Source organism: Semicossyphus pulcher, unplaced genomic scaffold (assembly GCF_022749685.1).
Source record: "Semicossyphus pulcher isolate SPU_LCO1_2020_fin unplaced genomic scaffold, fSemPul1.0.p SCAF_7, whole genome shotgun sequence".
Lineage (NCBI taxonomy): Eukaryota > Metazoa > Chordata > Actinopteri > Labriformes > Labridae > Semicossyphus > Semicossyphus pulcher.
In genome coordinates, this window is record NW_027211748.1 from 23,406,619 (window position 1) to 23,433,428 (window position 26,810).

Here is a 26,810-nt window from a genome sequence, read left to right on the forward strand (position 1 = left end):
GGAAGCTGGGGCTTTTTAGTAACTCTACAAGGAGGGACGCCTCACTAATTAAAGTGCATCAACTCTGGTATTCTGTAAATCATTGAGAGAGCAGCGCGAGAAAGAGACAGAGACGGTGAGGGTGGGGGCAAAGACTCACTGGTCTTCAAGCGATTCGTTTGAGGGGGCTCGTTTGATGCTGTCCACCCATCCTGGACACACCTGAACTCAGCAAGGGAGCCAGCGCCACACCTCATCTCAGAGGGAAGTCGACTCCACCGAAAACAGTGGGATGCTAATTCACAGCTCTACTGTTTGTATGCCTAAAGGTCCGATTCCACGCTCATTAAAAGCCGTCCCTTTGATTGTAAACAGCACATGCAGATTACTCAAAGGTATCCCAAAATATAGAGCGAGCAGTCATGATTTTGTGCCAATTAATTTATTTGTTTATTAGAAAAGCTAATTAGTAATGCCAACATTTTTGCTCTTATCTGCTAAGATTTTGAGGGGAGCAGGTTTGGACATTTCTGCCTTCAATTGAGGAGAAAATATTGTTAAATGTTTTAGTCTCAGTGTTGTTTTTAACATTAACATCTATCTGAAAGATTGTGTGTGTGTGACAGTCCACAGAAAATGCTGCAACAATTTATAATCAGTGCAAAATTATAAAACACCAACAAAATTATGAGTAAAATTTGAATTTATCGAAGCTGTGCAGGACAGGAATGAAGGGCGTTTAACCAGTCCATCTATATCATGAGTCAACATAAATGTGAGTCATAGACACTGTGCACACCCAGAGAAAGAGGGCGGTAAGCTGCACTTTGAACATGCAACTGTGGGTGACGCAGCAACGTTCCAGTTTAAACCAGTTTCTTTAACTTGGAGCAGTTTGGACAATCATTCCGGCTTTTGAATGATGAAATAGATAACTGCATGAGGCTACAATATATTGATACAAATTACACAGCCCCTTACACACTGCCAGGTCAAGGCGGGATTAGTAAGTCTGTTAAGTTTTGTCTTCTACTGTATATAAAACACACGGAGGCAGACTGGTGGGGCGAAGTCATTCCGCCTCTGTGACAGCATCCGAGGCGTCAGTGTACTTGGCAGAACAGCGCCATGTGTGTGCATGTGAAGAACGTGCTGTATGTTTACGCTCAGCGCACATTTTGTTTCCGCAATGCCGGAACGCCATGTAAAAACACGCACTGGGGCGGCTTTACGTTGCCGTTGCTTGCTCCAATGTAAAATGGGCCGTATAGAGCAGGTCTAGACTGTACTCAGAACAAATTAAATCCTACATGAACACACATTTGAAGAGAGAAAGGGAGGACTTATTTTTAAGAGGCAGAATCCTCGAGCTTAAACGGACAGGTGGAGGTGGACTGCCATCAGCCTCAGAGTCACAGCTACAGTGTTTCTGGAGACGGATTTCTCTTCATCTTTTGGGATAGAGGAAGGAATCTCAGAGCTCTCCACACCTGGACAAATTTAACTACCACCCGTGTACAGCAGTGTTGAGTACATTGTCTTCAGTGAAATATCCGAGACCATCAGGTTGGATGGGAGGAGCCTGAGAAACTCTCGAGTCTTCCTGATCATGCCAGATTAAAGCAGACCTGCAGTGCTGTAGCTCTGCTTTACAGCTTGAGCCCGGCAAATGACAGGAGAATCTAACGTTTACAACCCGGGTTGTTTCACTGTGATTGTAACATCAATGAGCACAAATGGCTGGTTTACAATGGGAATCCCATGGGGTTTATACACCTTGATTACGCGGGTGATTCATATTGAAATGTGGTCAGCTCGCAGTAAAAACAGGAGGTGACAGTGAGGACTGATGTCAGATAAAACCTTGAATGTTTGAACTGTCGAAGGAGCAAAAGGAGTTTTAATGCATGTAGAAAATAAAGGTCAGCTTAAAGTGCGGATGTAAAAATATGCTTTCATATATTTTTGCATGTACCCAGAACACGCTCTGAGATAAGGTAATTAAATCTCTCACATCAACAAACTGATATAATCTTTTTAGTTTATTAGCGTAATTAGCCCATAGCTTTATAAACACAGTTTCCCTCTGTTAGTGTTTCTGCTACGCCATTAACCTTCAAAATAAAAGCTCTTTTTTCCACCACTGACTCCGCACACACACACACACGCTCATACTGATGTCGGTGCCTCTGATAAGACATCAGAGAGGTTTTGTTAATTGCTTCACTGAATTCCTGGCAGAGAGGAAGTGCTTCCATAACTGCGGATCAGATGCCAGGGATCAGATGGCGTTAAATTAAAAAAAAGGATCACAGGCAGATGATCAGAGGCCAAAAATAACAACCACTCTGCTGCCAAAGAAGAAACAATAAGAGCTTCCCTTAGATGCCCCCCATTGTAAGTTCCATTACGTTCGTCAGTGAAGGGACCAAATGTTAAATGGATCAGATGGCTGGAAATATGCAAACATGCTTCGGCCTGGTTTAAAGTTGCTTTAAAGGAACAGCCAAAAAAGACAAGATAGAAAAGTCTGAGGAAACATTGTTTTCTTTGGATTTACAGTGATTGACATGAAGTCAAAACCTGTTGCTGAATCAGCTCAAAAGTTTTCAAAGAAATTTGACAAAAAGCCAATCTTTACCATGATTGATTACAGCGCTGTACGAACATTGTAACAACACGGTAAAAGAGGGGACGGCGGTGATTGCACCTTCAAACGGCGCCGACATGCAGCGCATAAAAGGTCTTTATTAACTCGACTGTTTAACTTGTTATGCGTATTTTAAGACAGTTTTATTAGATTTCTATAAATACATTGGTTCCACCTGCAGTTATCCGTTGTATATACAGAAGCCTATAAATGCGTGGCCAAACTTGTCCAAGTACAGAACGGTTTGAACTGGTTCATACTGGGAGGCTGTGCTGTCACGCACATTGGTACTGCGTGTTCAAACTGCAGCATACCACCCCAAGTCTCGGGGTGTGGAAGCTGTCCATGAGTCACATGTATGTTGACTCACTGTATAGGTGGACTGGTTTCAAGCCATTTATTTTTGACTGTTGCTCCATTAAATTTAATTCTGGTTTTCTTTAATGAGCTTTACGTCTCTGTTTCTGAACCGGCTACACGAGGAGTGTCACGGCCCTAATTTAGCTCATTACGAAAGACCAACTACCAAAAGCATTTTCATAATGGTATGTTGCAATAACTGGTAACAGCTGATTTTTGTTACTCAACATTTTACCAGCAGAGGACAGCCCGTAGATACTCTACACTAAGAAATACATAGAAAACAACACTATTATTTTAATATTAGGATAAATTAATATATATAAAATCACCAGTGACAATGCTTTATTCATGTATAAAGAAAGAAGCACAGTATTGATTTATAACTGACAGTTTAAACAAGGTGTGTGAGCCTCATGGGGCTGCCCAGTGGGCTTCACAGCAGGGGCTGCAATACCTGTCCTGCCCCTTTCCTGGGGTCCCTCCTACCATAAAATCACACTCATTATTCGTACAGCTCAAGTTACCATCAGGCATTTAAGACAGGAGTGTCCTCCAAACATATCCAGTAAAATGTGAACAATGCGTTTAATTAAACCCACGCCTGAGACGCGGATGGAGCTGGGCTGGGGTACTATTAGTTACCCTGTGGGTGACACAGCAGGGGCAACTATACCTGGGCAACACCTTTCCCCTTGGTCTTTCCCACCCATCTTCTCTCCTGGTTCCTTTACTTTCATAAGAACAGACTCATGGCATTTAAAAAGATATAAAGATCTGCAGATTTAGGCCCTTTCCTGGTTCCTGAGGGGACTCTTGTTTTATGTAAGTTGCTATATGAAAGATTTTTACGGGAAAAGAACAGCTTACATCGTCTACTGTATCTGTTTGGGGGACATTTCAGTATAAAGAATAAATTTCTGGAGTGCTTTTTGGGCCTTTGACAGATAATTGAATGGACAGGAAGTGACAAATAAATGGTCAATAAGTGGGATTTTTACTAACTTAAATTCAAAGAGTTACCTTTCTACCTGTGCAGAAATAAATAAGAAATATAACCTGCAATAGATTGTCTTGTCCATTAGCTGCCCAAAGAGATCCTCAAAATTATTACGATTCCATATGAAAGGGACCCCTCTAAAATCTCCATAGCTTGGGTTTATAAATGGCTGTCACAGTTTCACTTGGTTGTGCTGCCACCACTGTGCCTCCTGGGGCTGCCCAGTGGGCTTCACAGCAGGGGCTACAACACCTGTCCTGCCCCTTTCCTGGGGTCCCTCCTACCATAAAATCACAAGCATTATTCATTGAAGGCATTCATCTCAAGTTACCATCAGGCATTTAAAACAGGAATGTCCTTTGAATTTAGTATATCCAGTAAAATGTGAACAATGCGTTTAATTAAACCCACGCCTGAGACCTCGATGGAGCTGGGCTGGGGTACTATTAGTTACCCCATGGGGTTACACAGTAGGGGTGACTATACCTGGGCAACACCTTTCCCCCCTTGGTCTTTTCCACCCATCTTCTCTCCTGCTTTCTTTCCATGCATTTACAAGGATGGACTCACTTGATATTTAATAATACCTAAACTATATTTGCACATTTAGGACCTTTAATGGTTCCTGATGGGACTGTTGTGATTTATTAAACGCGCACGTTCCAAAATTTTGACGGGGAAAAAATATCCTACTTATTGTACTGTACAGCTCTTTGTGGGTGTGTGGCATTTTCGAGAAGCAAACTGGTGGACAGGAAGTGACAAATCAAAGGTAAATATGTCAAAAGCAACTTATACTAACTGGCAATGCAGGATTTCTCAAAAGTTACCTTTCTGTTTTTAATTAGGGCATAAAAAATTACCTAAAATAAATATTCTTTCCAAATCGTCATGAATGGAAAATGTCCCTATCTGAGCCCAAAGAGATTCTTAATGTTGATCAGATTTATATGCAAAGAAATCACTCAAACATCTCCATAGCTTGGATTTATAAATGACTGCTCATGTGTGTCACCACTGTGCCTCCTGGGGCTGCCCAGTGGGCTTCACAGCAGGGGCTACAATACCTGTCCTGCCCCTTCCCTGGGGTCCCTCCTACCATAAAATCACAAGCATTATTTATGGATGGCCTACAGCTCAATTTAGTGATGTTTGGTTTGTTTAATTAAACTGTAAAATGCTGCAGAACAATGGGAAGGAGATGACTGGTATGTGATGGCACCATTTTACCCAAGCTGCCAAAGTATGTTTCAGATGTTAGCACCTGACCAAACCTTCGCCCTGGGCCATGGTGCCATACCAAGACATCTACATTCCTATTGGTCTCTTAAAATTAAAATGGCTTAATATGATGTCAAGAGACTGGAATCCATGATAGCAATAACTCTGTTATTATAGTCTTTTATATTGTCTTTAAAATGTTGATGAATGTGCTTGAATATTTGCACGAAATGTAATTACTCCTGATGTGAATCTCTGCTCTTTTCAGCCAGATCATTTGACTCAGTTATGCAAAAGACCCAGCTCTGTCAGCTCCCAAAAGGCTCTCCGTTTGGAAGTCCTGAGTTTTTAATTACTCAAATTAAGCAATATGGTTGCCTACGATTGGTTTGTGTGCACATAAATCACTAATTATATTATATAATAATAATTCAAATCCATTTAATCCTCAGAATATGTAAATTTAACATTTTGTGTGCTATAAAAACCCTGAAAAAAATCATTAAATGTGTAACAATCGACTATTTCTGGATAATATTAAATAAATAAATTATAGGATCACCTTTTTATCGTCTATCTGTAATTCAGGTAATAAAAAAAGCCTGTGTGTGTGGTGGTGCATGCACAGGCATGTCCCGTGTGTTGCATTCACGTGTGCCTCTGCGTGAACCCTCTCCCAGCCTGTACCAGCCTTCCCTCACCTGATGCACTACCTGTCTCCTGCAGCGGGAGAGGACTCACACTGTGGAATGCCTGTTGCCATTTAAGCTCCATTACTACCTGCTGCTGCCCTATTCTGCCTGCCCTCTATTGCCTGGGGTTCATATTGGATAAGAGCCGTAAAGCCCCACGTTTCATGGGGCTGGGCCGGGTGTAATTGGAGGGAGGCAGGCCCCTCATTCCCAGCTCCGCGGGGGGCTACAATCACAGGCTTGCCTTAGCCTTTGGGCCGGCCCACCGGGGGCTAAAGAGGGTCTAAAGAGGGCACTGCAGGGGATGATATCAAACACCCCCAGAGTCCCGGGATAACAGCAAATAACACTGCAGGAGAGAGAACACACACACCGGCAAGACATACACACACAGTCGGTCTGTCTGTCAGGACTTGTTTATTGCGGTGAATAAAGCATTGTGCTCGGTAAAGCGGCATGCAAAAAAGGTGTTTTGGTGGGGTGTGTATGTGAAGGGGGGGGGGAATTAAAGGGTTCCTTCTGAGAAGTTTGTTTATGCTGTTGATTTATGGCTTTGGAAGCATAAGAACCAAAGCAAGCAAGAAATCAGGATTTTGAAGAGACAAAATATGCTAATCGGCATTTTAATTAGAAGTATGCTAATCTAATGTGGTCTGCTAAATGGTAAAGCATGTCTAAAAGCTGCATATGACATTTTATTTAAGTTAATTCATTTTTCTCTTTACCTTCTAAGCAATGGTTTGACATTTTGGGCAAGCAGCTTCACCTTTTCCAAAGGCTACAAATAGTTACACCTGCACAGCTCCCCAAACAATATGTTGTATCAAGGTGGCTAGATATTGCCCCTGGAGTTTGGTCTTCATGCTAAGCTAAGCTAACCAACTGCTAGCTGCACCCTTACATTCAGCATACAGACATGAGGATGGTATTGACCTTTTTATCTCACTCTGAGGTGTTGTCCATAATAATAGATTTTTTTTGTTGGTCGAGATGAGTGTTTTAAACGGTTTCGGAAATCCGTCCATACATTTAGATAAACCGAGCACGTGCATGTTGGTTCAAACAGGAAGCAAAATGTAACCAAGGTTGGTTGCTTAGTCCAGAATTTTTTTTTTTTGTACCGACAATAAGGTGGAACTGTTCCTGAAGGTAACGCATACAAGGTAATCAATGGGAAAAGAACCAATCAGGGCTCAACTTGGATGTCTGCGTTATTGCTTCCAGAGGTTTCGGTTTCCACCTGTTCACACTCCAATGCAGTCGCCCAGTTTGAAAAACGGATGCTGTTGAAAATGTCGCTGAGTTAGTTTCATTTTAAAGAGTTTGAAATGTTGATGCTCAACATGATTTAAAGGATTAAAAATGTTACAGTGTGGACCGAGCAACAAGAAAGCAAATGAGCACGTTTCCCAAATTGTTTCTCCAAATAGTGTGTGATATTCAAAACGTCATTGAATTGACCTCTGAGAGATGGAAGCCAGGCCCATCACACACAAACACACTCCACACAGCTGCAAGCTCCTCACCCTCACAGCGCACCACACTACAACTGACAGCCCAAACTTGTCCCTCCACATCGGCCCACAGATGGACGCAGTTATTTACACACCCACAGATGACAAAGAGGCTACAACTCAGGATGTGTAAGCCAACATGTCTTTTCTAAGAGAGACAGCACAAAGTCAACAACAAACACTGGAAGTAATCTCTCATGTGGGGATCAAGGTGTGTAAAGAAGTGCTAAAGTAACAGTGAGGTTACAACAGAAACAATATACAGTAAGTACTGTCAATATGAGAGGGCAGGGTCCTCGCTGTGTGTACTTAGCACAGCGCAAGTGTGTGAGAATGTGTGAGATGCAGGTTTGTGTCCAAATTTATCTTCATCTTATTGGTGTGTGTGCTGTATCTAACATTTTGTGTGTGAATATGTAGAACATGAGTGGACAGCTTCTGTTTTCCTAATACTTGGAAAATGTATGAATGCATACGCACACTAGTTTCTCTATTTGTGTTTATTTAAATGTGAATGTACAGTAAATTTCTTCATCCGGTAACTGTCCACATGTCAGTGAGTGTGTGTGTGTGTGTGTGTGTGTGTGTGTGTGTGTGTGTCGAGGTGTGGATGGATGTTAATCCCGCTGGAAGCCGCAGTGTGACAGGACAAAGCTCAGCTCAGGTGTCCAGCAGGTCATGTTGAGTTAGTGCCAACAGCCCGATGAAAATCACTGTGTCAGTTATCTGTTTTGTCACGAACATACAGTTTGGGTTGAGTAAGGGGCACAGGTGGGACGAAACGCGGTAACTGCTGGCTGTAGTTTCTACTAATCCAGGGGAACTCAATTAAACTAGAAAGAGGTCCAGTTAGACATTTTTTTCTCAAAGCAAAGATCCCGAACATCGTAATGTCTGACCTGCGTTATGATTCAGTACCATACATTTACACATTTTGAACGTCTGTCAAATCAAATAAAGAAAATACAATTAGGCTAAATAGTTTTTACAACAATGCTTATATAAATTTTGAGTGTCAAAACCTTTATTTCCTGTATTTTTGGTGTATTTGATGCCCCAGTTTGTGATGGAAGTGTCTTTATTTGTAAATAAAAACACATAATATGATGTCTGGTACTACTGGTAGTATAATGTCGTCCATGCAGAAATCAAATGAAAGAGAGAGACAGCTTTACCTCTTCACTTCTGCAGAAAAGCAGTCGCAGTTCTCAGGGTGAGTTTTAAAACAGGCAGTGACTATGAAATAAATAATATTTAAACGCACTGTACACTGAGGGACTGCTGGAGAGAGCGAGGGGGCGAGAGAGAGGGCACATACCGGTACATATGAGAACAGAAGTGCGGACAGAAGAGGAAAACTAGTCATGATGATGAAGCCTGATGTAGCTCTGTGTAACTCTCAGGTTTATCAGTGTTTGAACTAAACTGCAGCCCAAACGGAGTGACAGTGTCAGACAATGTCCGCGTTTAATAATCGCCACAGTCACGGAACATATCGAGTCCGTCCAGTTTTAAAAGCAGTTTTCTCTACTGCTCTCATTTTAGAACTCCATGTCTACTTTTCCCTAACTCACTTATTTTCTCCCACTGTGTCTCTGTAACTCTCCTGTCGGCTGAGTAGCGTCATGTGTGATGATTTACAACGAATGCATTGGTCTGCGAGTTTCTTGGACCCCCAAAATCACTACTGCAAATACAAAAAAGCTGCGCAGGTTAACATAGATGCGCTTGTCAAAACTCTAAATAGGCCCGGGTCCAGAGAAGATGGCAGTGGGGTCCGGATCTGGACCGCGGTGTGCCATTTGGGGACCGCTGTAATAATCTCATCTAAAATAGTGCGTTTTTTTGAAACCAGTGGATGTCTCAGTACCACATTAGGAAGCTTAGCTTCCAGTGAGATGAGGGCGGTCGCTAATAGAAAAAGCGTTGACCGCAGTGCCCTGCTGGCGCCTTTCTGTTTAAGCTTAAAGCTTTGACTTTTTGTATTACAATTATCTTTAAACAGTTGTCTGATTCTGGACCTTAAAATACCAGAAATTGTTCACCGTGTATTCATAAATGTGGGTAACTCTCAGTAGGGAAAGACAGAATAATAGTGGAGGAAATATGTTAAAGGAATGAAACGTGCAAACATGCCAATGTATTTTTGACCCTCTATCATAAAATGTCAGGCAGTACTCTGTTTGATACACGGTAAAAAGCTCCTTTTGAAGGATGCATACAGCTTTATGCAGAGCTGTTGGGCAGGTAGCTCTCAAAAGTTGCAAAGTCTAAGCACAGAGATGAGCCGAAGTTGGACTTTGGTGTGGTTCTATAAGTTTCCTGAACTTTGTGTCTCTTGGCTGAACGTAAAAAACTCACCAGCGTCATAGACGTTATTCTCTCCCCACCAGGCACAACCTCAACGCCTTCACCCTTCCTGCTTTGTATCTCTGCCACTAAGCAGTATTTTGCTTTTGGACAGGCTTGCCAAAAAAAGGACACAACCCTTCAAAGTTATTACATACAAAGCTGTTACTATTGTAGCATGTACACTGGCCTAATGTGCCTGAATCTGACAATAAGTTTGAATTGGATTTATTTCTGTTTATTCCTTTCAAACTAATCCTTAGCTTTCATTTTAGCCTTTTAGCACAACTCTGGGAATATAGCGTGTTTCATATTAACACATGTATTACCCCAATATGTGACAAATAAACATGAATCCATTGTGCAGTATATATTTCTGCAGTCAGTATCTAATGCAGCCCAATAGTGTTGGCGACTGAAATTCAGTGGTTGCAGCTTAATACAATAAAAACTAGTGCAGTGAGTGAGATTGTGTGATATTGCATTGCGACACTCTTTAACTCAACTCTCTTTCTTCCGTCAGAGCAGCAGTACAACCCTGAAACAGGAAGAGAAAAACACTGAACACACAAAGACATTACGAACGGGAAACCCGGGGAAGCCTGAGGGCATCGTCCTCCGCGTGAGGCCTCATCACTGATAACAATCACACCAGGTCTTCTCTGCCTCCTTCTTCTGCTCAATTATACAACTGGCTTGTCACAACCTGAGCACATTTCAATCAAACAATTATGAAATCAGGTGGAATGCTTCGGGTTTCATAAAACTTGTGTTTTCATAACCCTGTGGAGTGATTGATGGCTCCATCATATTCTTCATGTTATAAACCAGCTTCTCCGGCCTGGCTGCATTCTTACCCTGCAACCCACCTCTCACACATGTGACGTAGCTACAATCTTTTTCAGGTAATTTACCATCAAAATAACAAAGTTTTTTCATTAAAAATTATAACAGAATTGGAGTTCAGATATTAGATGAAGCCAGCATGCAAGACATTTTTTTGTAATCCCAGTTAATTTTCAGGTACAGCTGGAAATATTTGCAATCTTCACACTATTCTCGGGTTGTAAAAAGTGTCAAAACTTCCATACTGTTTTGAAGTATTTAAAACGCCATTAAATTTAACATTAAATATTTAAAAAAATACCTCATACCTACAAGAAACCCATCAGTTGGGATTGAGAGACATATTTCTGTATGACTGTATATTAAAGGTGTTCGACAAGTGCAACTGCAGGAGGAGAAACAGGCTGCAAATTCTGGAACGATGCAAAATCACCGACCCTACTGCGCTGCAAATACATAAACATCCAGAGTCTAAAATACACCAATCCACAAAAGACATGCAAAAGAGAAACGCTGTACACCCAATCATAAAAACATAAGTGCTCCGGGCCTGTAGGGGGCGCTCAGTAGAACAGTTTTATAATTGACGAGAGAGGGAGGGAGACAAGGCGCTGAATATGTTGATTCTCAGACCACAGAACTGTAGTGGTGTCCCTTTAATGTCCATGTATCACTGACTACTGTGTAAATACACAGCTTACTAACATGTACAAAAACCCCATACAAGTTGAGAAATGCTTAGAGATGGACAGGTAGCTTAGCTAAAGTGTGTATCTTCCGTTAGCCGTGCAGCTGGTGGTACTATTAGCGGACTCTGAGCGAATGGTAGTGTTGGTGTGTAGCCCAAGAAGAAACTACCCAAGTTTTTTTTACTTCTCAATCACTCCTGTCACCTCTGACACCAAAGAGCAGCCTTGAAGCAGGTACCAGGTGAGCAAACAGCCTTTACTCTAAGCTATAATTACTCTGCCATTTCAATTAAAACTCCTCTTTCCCTCAAATGGTCCCGGACAATTTAAATTCCTGCCACTCCAACCACCGACACCATCATTTTGTTCCCGACACACTCAAATGCCGCCTTATACGCTATTAATTAATGTTGACCAAGCAGAATCTTCACGGGACAGTGCATGGGACAAATTGTACCTGTCCATATCCATCACCAGACTGGCGTGAGCCTAGCCGACACCCATCCCATGCTGTGCCAGTTAGAATTCCTCCCTCTGATGTTCCCGTTGGCACTCGCGTATAAGTACACACACATATACACACACACAAAAATGTGTCCCAGTTGAACCCCAGCTCCTTCATCATGTCCCAGGATGACGTTAATGACAGTGTTTAGTTCGAGCGAGTCAGCATTACCCTGATTTGGCTAACACCTCTGAGGAATTCAGCCAGAGGGGAAATCCACTGTCAAACTGACAGTTAGAGGAGCAGTTAATGAGCTCAGAGGAGAAAGCACACGTTTGGTCCGTCGAAGAAGAGTTAAAAAAAATATATATAAAGAAAATCTCAAAACTTAAGCTATATTTAAGTTGTTTTTTAAAATCTTCCATCAAACCTGCCCTTGAGTGATTTGACATCTATTTATCAGCATTAAAACCTGTTGTTAAGGTGTGTAACTAATTAAACTACATAAGAGCAGAGTTTGTGACATCATTTGTCACAGTTTAGTTTAATAAGCTGCATGAGAATAACACAGGAAAATAGATATACACCGATCAGCCATAACATTACGACCACTGACAGGTAAAGTGAATAACATTGATTATTTCGTTACAACGGCACCCGTCAGTGGGTGGGATATGTTAGGCATCAGGTGGACATTTTGTCCTCCAAATTGATGTGTCCATAAGTGCCTACAATGGGCACGTGAGCATCATAACTGGACCAAGGAGCAATGGAAGAAGGCCTAGTCTGATAAATCACATTTTCTTTTACATCATGTGGATGGCTGGGTGCGTGCGTGTCTCCTGTTGTGTGGGGAAGACATGGCACCAGGATGCACTATGGGAAGAAGGCGAGCCGGCGGAGGCAGTGTGATGCTTTGGGCAATGCTCAACTGGGAAACCTCGGGTCCTGCCATTCATGTGGATGTTACTTTGACACGTACCACCAACCTAAACATTGTCGCAGACCAAGTACACCCCTTCATGGAAACTGTATTCCCTAATGGCAGTGGCCTCTTTGAGCAGGATAATGCGCCCTGCCACACTGCAGACATGGTTCAGGAATGGTTTGAGGAACACAGAGGCGAGTTCAAGGTGTTGACTTGGCCTCCAAATTCCCCAGATCTCAATCCAATCGAGCATCTGTGGGATGCGCTGGACAAACAAGGCCGATCCATGGAGGCCCCACCTCGCACCTTACAGGACCTGCTGCTAACGTCTTGGTGCCAGATACCTCAGCACACCTTCAGAGGTCTAGTGGAGTCCATGCCTCGACGGATCAGGGCTGTTTTGGCGGCAGAAGGGGGACCTGCACAATATTAGGCAGGTGGCCATAATGTTATGGATGATTAGTGTATATTCTTTATTAAAAATGTAAATGTAATAATAATTCAGTATGCCCCTTTAGAGGAAGAAGAAAACATACAAAGGAGTGCGCATAGACCTAATTAAATGTTTAATAATAATTGTGCAGGTCGTCTGTTCTTCTTCCAGAGCAAACATCCATGTTATTAATAAAAGTAAAGTTCCAGAAGAAATTATCCGTCAAAAACACGTGTGATATATACGTCCTGAGCAATTCACTTTGATTTCATTGATTTAGTGTCGTCTTTTTTGGCAAGGATTTTTGGTTTTCTCTGCAACTTTTTTCTGCATTCCCTCTAGAAATTAAAATCAAAGTTTTGACATGATTTTTAGTCCAAACTCAGAAGGCTTGTCTCGCTACACAACATGGGGACGGATTTGTTTATTTTATTTGTCAGTTAATTGAAGTGAAATGAAGGTCTTGGTGTCTTCATGACATGAGACATCGCTCTGGTGCTACTAGTCCTGATCAAACAGGGCTTATGTGGAAGTGAGAGTTGAAACAAAGATCAATTCATTTTTTTAAACAGAGCTCCACCCAACTTTACAAATTAAGGTCAGTTTACTCATCAAAAGGAGTGCCACTCCTATGAAACTGTTGTGGTGGTTTTGAAGTTTGATTTGCAAAGTGCGAACAAAATAACCAACTTTATTAATCTGGCAAGTCATCGGCATTGGTTGGACACGTCTCCTGCATTAGCCTGCATTACAACATGGAGGTGGACATTTAAAAGAACTGGGCGATGACTCATGCAAGAGACATCAGGATGTCTCAGATTTTTGATTATTCTTGTGTGTTCCCCGACTTTATGGAGGGACAGTAATAAATTCTTGAAGAACCTTTTTCATCCAAAGACCTAACCTGGGTTGTAGCCTTCCCAAAAACACGGCACCAACTAATATTAAAAATGTGACAGGAGACTCTGACTAGAAGAAAACGTGTAAATTATGACACGGCACCTTCTCCGTCAACACAGAGATCAAGGAGTTGTATCAGCACATTGCAGTGAGAAGTTACAACTGGATCAGACACCAACCATCACGTAAAGAAGAACTCCTTTGACTTTCTAGCTGGTTAAGAAACAGACTGACAATAATACTGATGCCTCTATATGAGCTACAAAAGCAAACACGACCATCAGCAAAAAGATGAATTCTTTCTATATAGTTATTTTATAGATTTTCCTTCAGGAAACACAACTTACACTTGCAAGGGACAAGATCGGCATAGAGATAATGCGTACGGATTTGTTCACAGGGATCCGTAACATGGACACAAAATAAAAGGTTCCTCGTAGCAGCTTTAAGGAAAACCCTAACCATTTTAATTACGGTTAACACGTGCTAATAATATGGAAAATTTGAATACTTTTTGCACCACAGCTATTATTCTAACTAGAAAACTATCAAGTGTGATGATGGGGTATGTGTTGGGGTCTGTACCAACAGTCGGTAGGCTATACAGCTGTACAGCCCGATGGTACAGTGAACATGTATAACTTTATAGATTATTTTATTTGTCACACCATAAAAGAGTACTTCATACAAAAACACAGAAATGGTATTACATTAAAGGGAAAGTGAGAGGTATAACAATACCACCTTTTTTAATTCAACTGCAACTTTTTAAATGAGCAAATATTTCAAAACTTTTTTTTAAAACAAAGAAGAACTTTAACTTTGGCGCAAAGACATGAATATCAATTTTCTTTCCTCTAAAGGAACGATTTCATACGTCCATCTTTGAAGCGGCAGAATGTCTTAAGTGACTGAACATGACCCAGTTCCCAGGTGTGTCGAGCAGCAGTTTGTATTCGCTGGTACGAATGTGACACCAATTATCCCCCGCTGTGAAAAGTAAAAGCATTCAGGTCTCACACCAATAAATCATCCTAAGCTTTGGTGACGATGCCATTGTTTTTTTTTCTCCTGTCGTTGAAGCACGAAGATTTTGCCAACAAAGATATTGCACAATCACAAATTGAGTCATCTAATACAAGATGGGGCTGAATGGCAGTTGTTTCTCCAATCTGTGGAAAATTCACATTTTATTTGATTTTCAGTTTGTGGCAAGCGCCACAGGGGAGCAATTCTCCTATTTTATTCATAATTTGTATTATATCGTCTACTAAACTTGACTTGACTTGAGGGATATGTAGAGAAACATTGACAATCTTTATTTCAACTAAAAATGTGATAACCCTACAGATAAAAGCACTCAGTCATTCATGTACTATAAAAAACATTTTTTTGGCACATGGTTGGACATTTGTGTCACACCAATAGAACTAGCCTTTCAGCCTGTACCCAGCATGTCAGTTATGGCACCTCCGAGGTTGATTATCTGCTCATTTGGATATCATTCCATGATTTTTGTGCTTCTACCATGGCTGAGTACGTTGCTTTATTAAAAGTGTCCTTTTTTCAAGATTTCAGTGTGTTGTTGTGAAAACGGAAAAAAACGGGAGTTTGTACCGGTCTGAACATGGCGTTTTATTTTGAAATGACCGGATGCTGTATGCTGTTTTCGTGTGTGACTTCCTGTTTGGAACGATCTGCTGTGTTCAGCTTGACGCGTGCTTGAAGCGGCCTCCGTCAAAATAGACTCGGCATTTATCTTAAGAGGAGTAGAGCGGAGAGACGCTTGTGGGATGCGCAGGAGACGGACCTCGGTGCGTGCTGTGGAATCACGATCATTGACTTGAATGGGCGCGATCGACTCCGGAGGTCGCGGCGCACACGGAGCACACCGGAGACAGATTCTGTGGAATTTGAGGGTTAGGGTAGATAGAAACATTTTTACAAAGTACTTTGTGACCCAAGTTGAGGATCAGTGTGTTTGTAATGGAGTTCCATAGAAATGAACAGAAAACACCCTGTAACCTACAATGCACACGTCAAATTATCTACCTTACTGTAGTAAAATAAGTAGGAACTCCATCTTCATGTTCATCTATGCATGACTTTGACAATTCAATTGTTACGCTCCGTGTTGACTGTGTCTTACTTTCGTTCTTTCATCCTATGAGTCCACAACTTCTCTAACCTCTACACCAGAGGAAATGACGGCAGACTGCAGACTGAGCAGGAACTCATAAATTCTTCCTCTGATTGGCCGACAGATATGATCTCCGATTCATGAGGTCTCTGTGAGTGGGATGTATATTTCCCACAGTCCTGACTCCACTGTTCACCTCAAGCATGGAGGTAGGAAGTGAAGGGAAACCCCCCCAAAATCCCCACTTTCTGTGTGGCCCGTGAACCCCACATTCAAGAGGGCCTCAGCCATTATGCTCACAGCGTCACCGGACCTTTTCCAATCCCACTGTGAGTGTCAGCGGCAGATGAACTTAAGTGAGTAAATGAATGAATTTTGAACGAGCAAAGAACAGAAATAATTCAAGAAAAAATTGGAAATATTTTATATCGGATTAGTTTTGGAGCAAACTATACCCAGGTGATTTGAGGACCCATTGGGTTATCTTGTAAAATATCGTCTTCAAATTCTATCTTTAAAAATTGAATAGATGTGCTCTGATAATTGTTTAACTTGAGACCGAAGAGGCCTCAGAAAAACAGAAATCTTCTGTCCTTGATTCCTACGAGGTTTTCTATGCACATTGTTTGAACACAAACTGTATGAGACCAGCAACAACCAGGCCAGACCACCAACAAGCCCTCACTGGCCCTTCTTAATAATGTGGGACTAACTGATGGAGACAAGCCAAAGTGGTCGTAGGAGACTGGATCCCTCAGTGGACTACCGGAACTACTGAGAGTCTGTGTGAGTGTGTTTGTGCTTCCCTGAGTGGAGGAAATGCTGCCCCTCCAGAGACTATTACCCCGTAGCACCATTAGCGCTGGAAGAAGGAAACTGAGCTACTCTGTCTTCTCAACTTCCGCTGTGGAAACGGCACTCATAAATCCAATGGAAAAAAGGGAGAATTAGGGTTAACAGTGTGCTGGTTTGGTTTGTTGTTGAAGATACTGAACCACTAGCTTGGCATCCGACAAATAACTTCTGTACGTATTTTAGCAAAGCTTTGTAAAGGCTTCAACGGTCCTCGGAGATCGAATGTTCTAGTGTCAACATTAGGATGACTCAAGAAAAATGTCTTGAAAAACTATTGGATGGATTGTCATGAAAATTGACACACACACACATCTAGGGTTTTTGCTGGCTCAGAGTGGGCCTTTGGGGGGTTGCGACACACAACAGCATACATAAACTGACGTTTTCATGCAGCGGCAGTTTGAGCGGTGACCTGTTGTCAGGAGACTATTGTCGAAGAACGAAACTGTTAATCAAAAAGAAAAATGCGGGGATGAAATGCAGGAGGAAAACCTCACAGGTGACCTGACGGTTTTCCAAAAAGCTTCACTAGCTTACACTGTCAGGAGATTCAGGTCAGGAGTTGCCCTTTCACAATTATAGCACACAACAGGAGTGTCATGTCAGACGCGTTCTCGGCTTATGGAAGTACTCTGTTTGCTTCAGGCGAGGGGTGCAGGAGGCAGGACATGATGGAAAAAGTATGTAGCAGATATAACTCAGCACTTTTAACATTTCCATCAGAAACAAAACGGCTTTTATTTTATGAGAAATCACAGGAAGTTCCCTCTCCAGTTAGGGCCAGCTTAACGGCAGAGCGTTCTGGGTCAGTGAAAACAATGCAGCGCCAGCCGCACGTGTAAAATATAGCAGCTGTGGCAGATGAGAGGAGAGCTGACTGCTGGAAGTCAAAGACGTGTTATTTTACTTTACATTCTGCTTGAACGGTTGTTTGATAAATTGCAGAAACAACGATTTCCATTTTTTCCATTCGATTCTTTTGATTTTGGTGCTGGTGATTTTCCTTTGGCGCTGGCTTAAACCTCTTTGGGGGGGTGCCAAAAATTCCTCTATGCAGGAAAAACCCTGACATGGTGAAGTCTTATAACACTGATGATCCCCTAACATAAATCTAATGCTGAAATCGGGTAAATATTTGAATTGGTCTAATTCTTCACTCTGTGACCAAATACCTGCAATAGTAATTTAATACTCATGAGCCTCGGCTGTATTTGTGTGTACGGCTGGTAAGCAAATCTTATTATGTAAAGCTGCAATAATTGCCCGACATTGTCCAGGTGGGCTGAAAACGTGAACACAAACGGCCTCATTTTTCACCCAGACTTTAAGGGTGAGCTGATGTGTGAAAGCAGCAGGTAAATCTCAGGAACATTAACCGCGAGCGAGTGGGTGGGTGATGGCGTTTATATCATGGGAGCGGCGCAAAACCAGAAGAGCGACCCGTGAAGGGATGATCAAAAACATCCGAGGTTGAAGAAAAACAATCATTGACGTGTGCAAATTGGACAGACGAAGAGACTCAGGAGCTTCCGGCTGCGAGGGCCAATGCTGAAACTGTTTGTATGTCATGTCCCGCCTCATCATCCTGCCCCACTCCCGCTCGCTCTGAGGGATACGTAAACAGAATGTACTTAAACATGTCCAATAAAGGTCAAAATGATTAAGAGCTTGTAAAATAAAGTTCACAAATAATTTCACAGCCCGCAGCTGTATTTCACGTTTGAGTTGCACCCTAATGGGACAGTTAAGCTTCCTCTGATTGGATGGTGAGTGGACAACGTGGAGACGAGCCGATTGGCCGGTCAGCTGAGGGGTAAAGAAACCTCCTGCTTGTAACTCTCAACTTGTAACTTCAGGTTCAAGCATATGCACACAGGAAATGTGTGTCTGTAACTCAGACTTTGATTGAAGATATTAGGGCACAAATAGAAAATAATACAACAGTGGGCTGTGAAATTATTTGGGAGCTCAAAATCTTTTTGACCTCTAATTCACTCCTTACAGACTGTCATTACATTTTCTGGAACTTGTCAGTGCATGTCTGAAAATGGTTTCGGCGTCTTCCGGTAAAACAAACCTGTTATTGGTAGTATAATGGTTTTACTTGACTGCAGGTGATTCGTAGCCAAAGCTTGAGCTGGACTCAGTTCCATGGAACAGGAGATCTTATCAGTCTCTCTAATCTCTCGGTCTAATGACGGCAAGGTGTTGCTACTAAACCAAGAGGCTTGGCTGAGCTGGAAATCCTCCAAATTAGTCACCAAAACAGCTTCTTGTGGTGTTGTGTTTTGTCCGTGCATGTGTCGACACGAAAAGGAAGCTTTTCAGAGATGTGGACTTAAGTCATCAAAACAGTGACCCGTGTCGACGTGAGTCCAAGTCACAAGTCTTGAGACTTGCTTGGAACACTGCAGTTCTTACACCTGTTTAGACTCGGCTCCAAAGCTTTGTCTTTTTGTACTTTTTCATGCAGGTGATTATTGATCAAAATCCTACTTGTCAACAATGGGAAGTGATTTAACCGGATTACACACAAGTTGCACTACTGCTTCTAGTGATGCTCCCTCTGTCTACCTTGCACGCATGACACCTATTGCTTGTCCGTTTCTCCTCTGTTGCTCTATGTGAGGTTTCCTCCCTCATCCAATTCGACTTCATTTATTAATTTGTCAACCTTTTCCTTGTAAAGATGAAGCGTCCAAGGATAGTAGGTGTTAACAAGTTGCTCATAATGTAAATCCATCTGAGACGAACCTGTGATTCTGTAGGGATGCACGATTGATGTTTTGCTTATATCTAATATGCCGATATTTTCCAACCCTTTTTGCCGATTTCGATACCGATATATTAGGCACATGTGTTTTTCCACCTAAAGGCAGAGATCATCAAGTCTCCCCTGTAGTGGAGTTGATATCATACCTACTCTTATTGTAGTGGTACACTTTTTAAAATGTGCACATTCACTGGGCAATATAAGAAAACTACTTAAACTTAGGTTATGTATAAAATGCCATATTTATTTGTATGTAACATTTCCTTCAAATAAAACTTAGACAGGCTTGGATGATGCTCTCCCTGAGACAATCCTGACAGCAGCCACAACTAGGGCAAATTTTACCTATTGCGCAGAACAAATACATAAAATGCAATCAACCTTGCCGTGCGTTTCAGACACTTTGAAAAACGGCCATATCTCTAACAGACATCTTGAACCCATCTTCACGCTTGATGGAAGAGGCGTGGTGCAGGCAGTGTGCGCGCACACTGTGAGTAAATGTCGTAGCATTATGTCAAGCTTTTTAGGGAATCATCGAGCATTTAGGCAGAGTTAAAGCGCTGTTTTATCGATGGAAAATTTTGGCAGAAAAATGACATATCAGCCGATGCCGATATGTCATTTTTAAGCCATAATCTGCAGATACCGATAACCTGCCGATCCTGCATCCTTATGATTCTGGGCTCAATAACCTTTACTTGATTACATTGAGTCAAACATGAAGGAAGGTATCCCCCTCCCCCTTATTCAAGTCCAACCTTCATTTAGATTTCTGCATGCTGAAGTCTGTCAAATAAGATCAGTGTATCAATCTCTAACTTGCATATCAAATAAAATGTACTGCATACATCATTTATTGCCTAATAGCAAGCAATCAACTTTGACTTCTCGTGTATTAGTTCAAACCTGACAGCTTTCTGGAACAGCCCCTGAATCACTGCCAGTCAACCAGGTGAGCAACAGCTGCACGTGTGCGAGTTACAGGGAAACTACTGAATCATGTTCAGATCGTAGACAGATGTTTAAAGAGGAATTATGACAACATGCATTCGAGAAGTACAACCAGAGGAGTCATTATTGATATTAAAGCCTCTAAGTGCTGCATTATCGCTGTCAGTGTTCACTTCATCTCCTCTTAAAGATATAACATCCCAGTGTGTGCACAGCGCACTAAAGAACTGTGAGCTGAATACCAATCCCTTTTATGATACATTATCTCCTGCACTGTGGTTCAACATTCAAACACCCTGTATGTAATTTCAAACAGGTGTTAGATGAAGTCTATCCGATTAAAGGAATACCATCACAGGTAGATACGAGTTTGGGCTACAATCCAAGAATAATTATAGGCTTATTGATAGGGTTAATAGCTACACCTGCAGAATGTGGAGAGCAGAGCAAACACAGGACACAAAGTCCTGTTTCTGAGCAGACACAGAGTGAACTGTGGATTACGGCATGCTGTCGGCGTGTACAAGGCTTTGGAGACATTTGGAGAGTCAAGTCTCATTCTGCGTTCTGTGCTGACATTGCTTCACCATTTCTAGACGAGGCAGTGGTTCACACACACAGATGCTGATGCACCACTAAAAACATGCTAAACAAAGTTAGGCCTTTTGATCCCGTCTGACAATTCATGTTAGAAATTATAGTACGGTGGCTGACAAGGGCAGTCCTGTCGCAACAGCCCAAACTGTTCCCATTAGAAGAAACAGGCTGCAAATACAGAAACAATGCTAACTCAAAAACAAGCGCTGCAAAAAGCCGAAACAGGTTAATTAATGACGGCAGAGAGAGAGAGGGACAAGACAGGGAACTTATTTATTATCGGACTTTGTAATGTTGGACACCGCTGGCGCCGCAGGCCTGACAACTCCAAACTCCGGGCAGTCTGAAGCTCCTGTGCTAGTTTTAGGAGTGAAAACTAACACACCCCTGTGCAAAGAGCCCTGATACCGGTCAGCTGATAGCACCGCTATCTGCGTGGCTAACTTAGATCCATAGCTAATGAAAGCAACACTTAGGTCTTGCTCTTAGCTGTTACTCCGAGTGCCCCCTGCAGGCCTGGAGCACTTCTGTTGTGTTGACTGGATTTGCAGCATTTTTCTTGTGCGTGTGTTTTCTGGGTTTGCATGTTTTTGACTTTGCATTGTGTCTGTATTTGTAGCGCGTTTGATGTTTATGCTTTTGCAGCACGTTTATTTCATTTGCAGCACGTTTTCATTGTTGCTTTTGTTTAGAACTTGTCCACGTTTTTTAATTGGCATTGTATCTGAATTTGCAGCCTGTTTCTTCTAAAGGAAACCATTTGGGCCGTTGCAGCCCGATTGCCCTTGTCGGCCACCGTATAATAGTACTAACTACAAAGTTTACACCCCAGAAAGTCTAATCCGGTGTTTTGAGACAGATTGATTGGATCATAAACTCATCAAGTAAGAACCAACAAAATGAGAAATCTAAATCCTCCAAAACATCTCCATTGTTGTACAAAAAATTTTATGACTGAGGACACACTGAGCCACGCTGTTGCACTGGGTGACATGTACTATCCTTGCTATAAACTTGGCTGCTTCAGTTTATTGTGACCTGATACCACACCCACTGTTCTGCTGCCATAAGCTCACAAGGGAACATACTGTCTATTATTCCGCCACTGAAAATAGTTCCTCACAAATGCACCCTTTACTAAAGGTTTTCTAGAAACCATAGTTATATATCCAATTTTATCCAAAGATAAAACCTTATTTTGCAGTACGAATGCCACAAACAAGGTAGGGAATTGTGAGACAAAGTTATGGGATGTTGGTTTTGTGCTTTGCCTGAGATTATTGACGTAAACGAAAATATAGAATAACACCAGCATTTCCTTTTAAGCCTTTGATAGTTTGTGAACAAGAATTCCCTTTGAATCCATTGGAATTGTTGTGAATCCCAGCTGACTGCAGCTGAAAACTCCTCAGAGCATCTTCAAGTGTACAGAGTATAATAACTGAAGGCATCCTCACACAGATCAACTAATCTTATCGATACAACTCTAGGATCTGTAGGTGCACGACAGGATTTTAGTATGGGAGGTGTTCTGGTTTCCGTTTGTGGTTTGTCCAAGTAATATTGACCAATCATGCATCAGCAGGCTGCGGCGTATCCAGGAAAAACAGTCATCTGAAAACGATTTAGCTTCTTATTCATCTCTATAAACCGACATCTGCAGCAAGTTCAGCGAACAGTTTGTTCTAGATCTAAAATTCAACTTGAGATAAATTCCCTTGACACTGTGTCACGAAAGGCGCTCAGCGGTCAGATTTCCCGACTTCCCGAGTGCATCAGAAATAATCAACCCGACCTCCATTTAACAAACCAGCATTTTAAAGTCCTTATTGCTTAACGCTTGTAACAAGGACATATGTTGTTGTTGTTGTAACAAGAACATATGTTGTTGTTGCTCTCTTTGCCTGTCTCTCTCCTGCATCTCCTTCTATCCCATTTTTCGGCCCATCCAGTCGAGGCAGACGGCTGTTCAACATGAGTCTGGTTCTGCTCGAGGTTTCTGCCTGTTAAAAGGACGTTTTTCTGTCAATGTGCCGAATGTTGCTAAGTGCTACTCATGGTGGATTCATGTTGGGCCTCTCTTTAAATAACATAACAAAGAGTCGGTCTAGACCTGCTCCTTTTGTAAAGTGTCTCGAGATAACTCTGGTTATGATTTGGTGCTATACAAATAAAATTTGATTGATTGACTGAACGCTAGCTAAACTGAAAATGTTTGTTCGTTGTCAGATCATAGCCGATGGGTTCTGAGAATATGAAATCTTACCAAAAGTTATGCACAATTTGTCATGCATAATCCTGCAAATGTCCAACACGCTCTAAATTTTCGACATTGACTTTCTATTTCACACAGGACTTGACCTCCAGTCTCCTGGGTGAAAGAAAGTCCTGCATAGTTTGAACCCTCCATTGCCCCCTAACGCCACCCCGATCAGACTTTTTTCCATTCTACTTGGAGTGTTTAATTTTGCCCCAGATGGATCCAAACGCTACAAATTCGACTGCATTACTTTTTGTTGATAGTACAAACAGAACAGTGTTAGAACAGCCTCGAATTAAAAAGTCAAATGATCTCTTTTGTGTAGAATTCTTTAAAGAACACAACTCTATAATATAATAAAAAACACTACTTTTTTTTTAAGAATCCATAACACACCACCTTGTTAACCTAAAAATGAGGGGCCAGTACTTCAAAGCACACACAGCAATAGTTACAGTAATAGTAATAAGAGTTGCATGTAATTGGAAATGCAATCAGAACAGTAGCTGAACATAAGAAACTTCACTTAAGAGTGTAAATAAAATCCTGTCAGCAGGGCCTTCGTTTACTTTCCTAATTTCACTGACGTTCAGCTACATTACAGCAAATGAGCATAACGTCATTATGTGTGTTACTGTATCTTTATATCAAGTCTGTGTATCTATGTACTTTGCATTTGTGTGTTTGAGTGGTGATTTGCAGTGTGTGTGTGTGTGTGTATAGGCTGTGATATGAATGAAGGGAGACATGAAGATTGGAGCAGTGTGGCGTCCGTGCGGTGTCCTCTGGCTCGCAGGATTGTAACAAACACAAACACTCGTGGGCACACATGAATCGAGGCACGTATTGTGAATCCCCCTGAGAATCTGACCACAAACTGACTCTGTAATGCAAAGCGGAAGCGTCGGGTCTCGCTGCCGAGGAACTTCAAAGGCCCCAGATGGGACGCTCATTTGCTCGGGGAGATTTTCTATTTAGATGCTATTGCAGCCGTGGCACCACGGCAGCGCTATCGCACATCTACGAAGCCCCACATGAGGAATTCCTGCCGCTAAAAAGTCGTGCTTTTGACCTCATTCTCTCCATCGCGTCTCCTCTCGTTAGTTCACACAACTGTTTTTTTTTTTTAAGTCTTAAGCTCGAGTGAGAAAAATATACAATGCATGCATGCCTGACATATCTCTCCTCTCCACATCAAACAGCAGAAATACTGATGATAACTTCAACGGCGTATTTGTTTGTCTTACGCTTTGATACCGATCTCCATGCCATGCGTTGTTTTAATCAAAGCTTTCAAGTGTCCCAGTGATTCATGTCCTCTCCCCCTCCTCGAGGTTTCGTTTTTATGTTTGTGGTTGTTTCAAATATCTGTAGGTAAATCGAATCACCTTAAAATATAGCTATAAAACAAATAACCACATACAGTCTATAACCTTATAAACGACTCTTTATGACTGTACCGCTCAGTGCAGTGTGTGTGTGCGTACAGGCCTGGTTCCACACAGTCATTAAGTTCATACAGACAACTCATAAACATAATTGACTGATAAGGAAGAGGAGACGTGATGAGTTAACCTCAACTTGTCCCTCGGCAGCCGACACACACACACAAACACACAAACACACACATGATCGTACGCTTAACTCAGACATCTACCCAGCCTCTATTGGAGGACTGTGATAGGTCATCAGAGGCCATCGCAAACGATGATGCGGACGAGTCCCCAGATAGACAGAAAAAACGTGCACATCCAGACGCACATGTAAACAAACACATTAGCCACATACCTGTACATCCTGCTTACTGTGTGTGTACGCAGAGACATAAATGTGGCGCGGTGAAGGAAGTTACATAAAGACAAGAAGGAAACAAAGAAATGAAGGAGGATATAAATGGAAGGAAAACAATTAAAGGATTAAATAGTGAAGTTCAAAGCATTACTGGCACGAAAATAAGAATCAAGACAGTCTAGTTTAGCAAATTTCATTTCCTGGTCGTCGCTCAAACATGCATTAAAGACCAGCTCCAGTCATGTTTTAAGACATATAAAATGCTCTGCTTGCAAAATACCTTTAATTACCTTGTAAAAATCCACCCAAGGCCTCTCCTCCTTCTCCCTCATTAAAGATTCCTAAATCTGCATAGGCCCCGCCCACTATGCACATTTTCAACGGCCCCCTCCGTCACGAAAACAAAACACGTCTCTGCCATCTTTTAGTGTCAACTTGTTAGCTAGCTTGAAATGTAGTTATTAGTAGTAGTAATGTTAACGTTAGTAGTCAGCAGTGACGGTTACAGCTGGCTCGTGCATCGCCGAAGTGGTTGCCATAGGTTACACATAATGATATGCATAGCGTCACCCCGTCCATTAACGGGATTGGCTCCTTAGGTTTGTGACGTCTCAAACCTGCCAATCTGAAAACGTGTTGTTCAGCCTGTCCTTGGTACACTGCAGTTTAAAAGCAGACAGGCCCAGCCATGGAGATGACTTATGTTGTACCTGATATGTCTTATAGCACATGAAGAACACCACATGGAGATGTTTACAAGGTTAAACACTTGATTTTCACTGGAGGGGGGCTTTAAAGGTATACCAATATGTGGCCCTTATTGTACAGACCAGGCCTTCTATATGAGCAGAAACGTTAAAAAAAAAGATTCAAACACACAAGAACAATAGAGAGATTTAAGTGGAAATACATGAGTTATTAGTATACCAAAGAATCTTACTTAAATTCATGTTATGAGCATCATTGACACTTGTTTTATGTAGGCATATAGTTCAATATTATTGCTTGTTATGTAAAGATGTTTATTTTATTGCTGCCTTTGGTCTATCTCTTTCACCATGCAGATCTGCCTGAAAACCTTTCTAATAGGCTCCATGGTTAGTTACAAACCCACTCTATTAGCATTGAAATATACTGCCCTCAGGTGGTTCGTGTGCAGAAATGCCTGGAATCTTTCCTTTACATGAGGAGACCATTGTGACAGGGGTTTATAAATAACATATTAATATAAAATTACATATATAAATGTATTTGCATGTAACAAAGTAAATGTGGCACATTTCAAACATAAAATGCATCATCTCCTATGTGCAGGTGCACACCGGCCTGTTTTCAGCTTCAGTTGTGCAATAATGGGAAATATGAGCACACTCACAATAACAACGCAGGGTAGGTAAGTTTCAGAGCATTACATAACTCTGTTACTGCACGAAG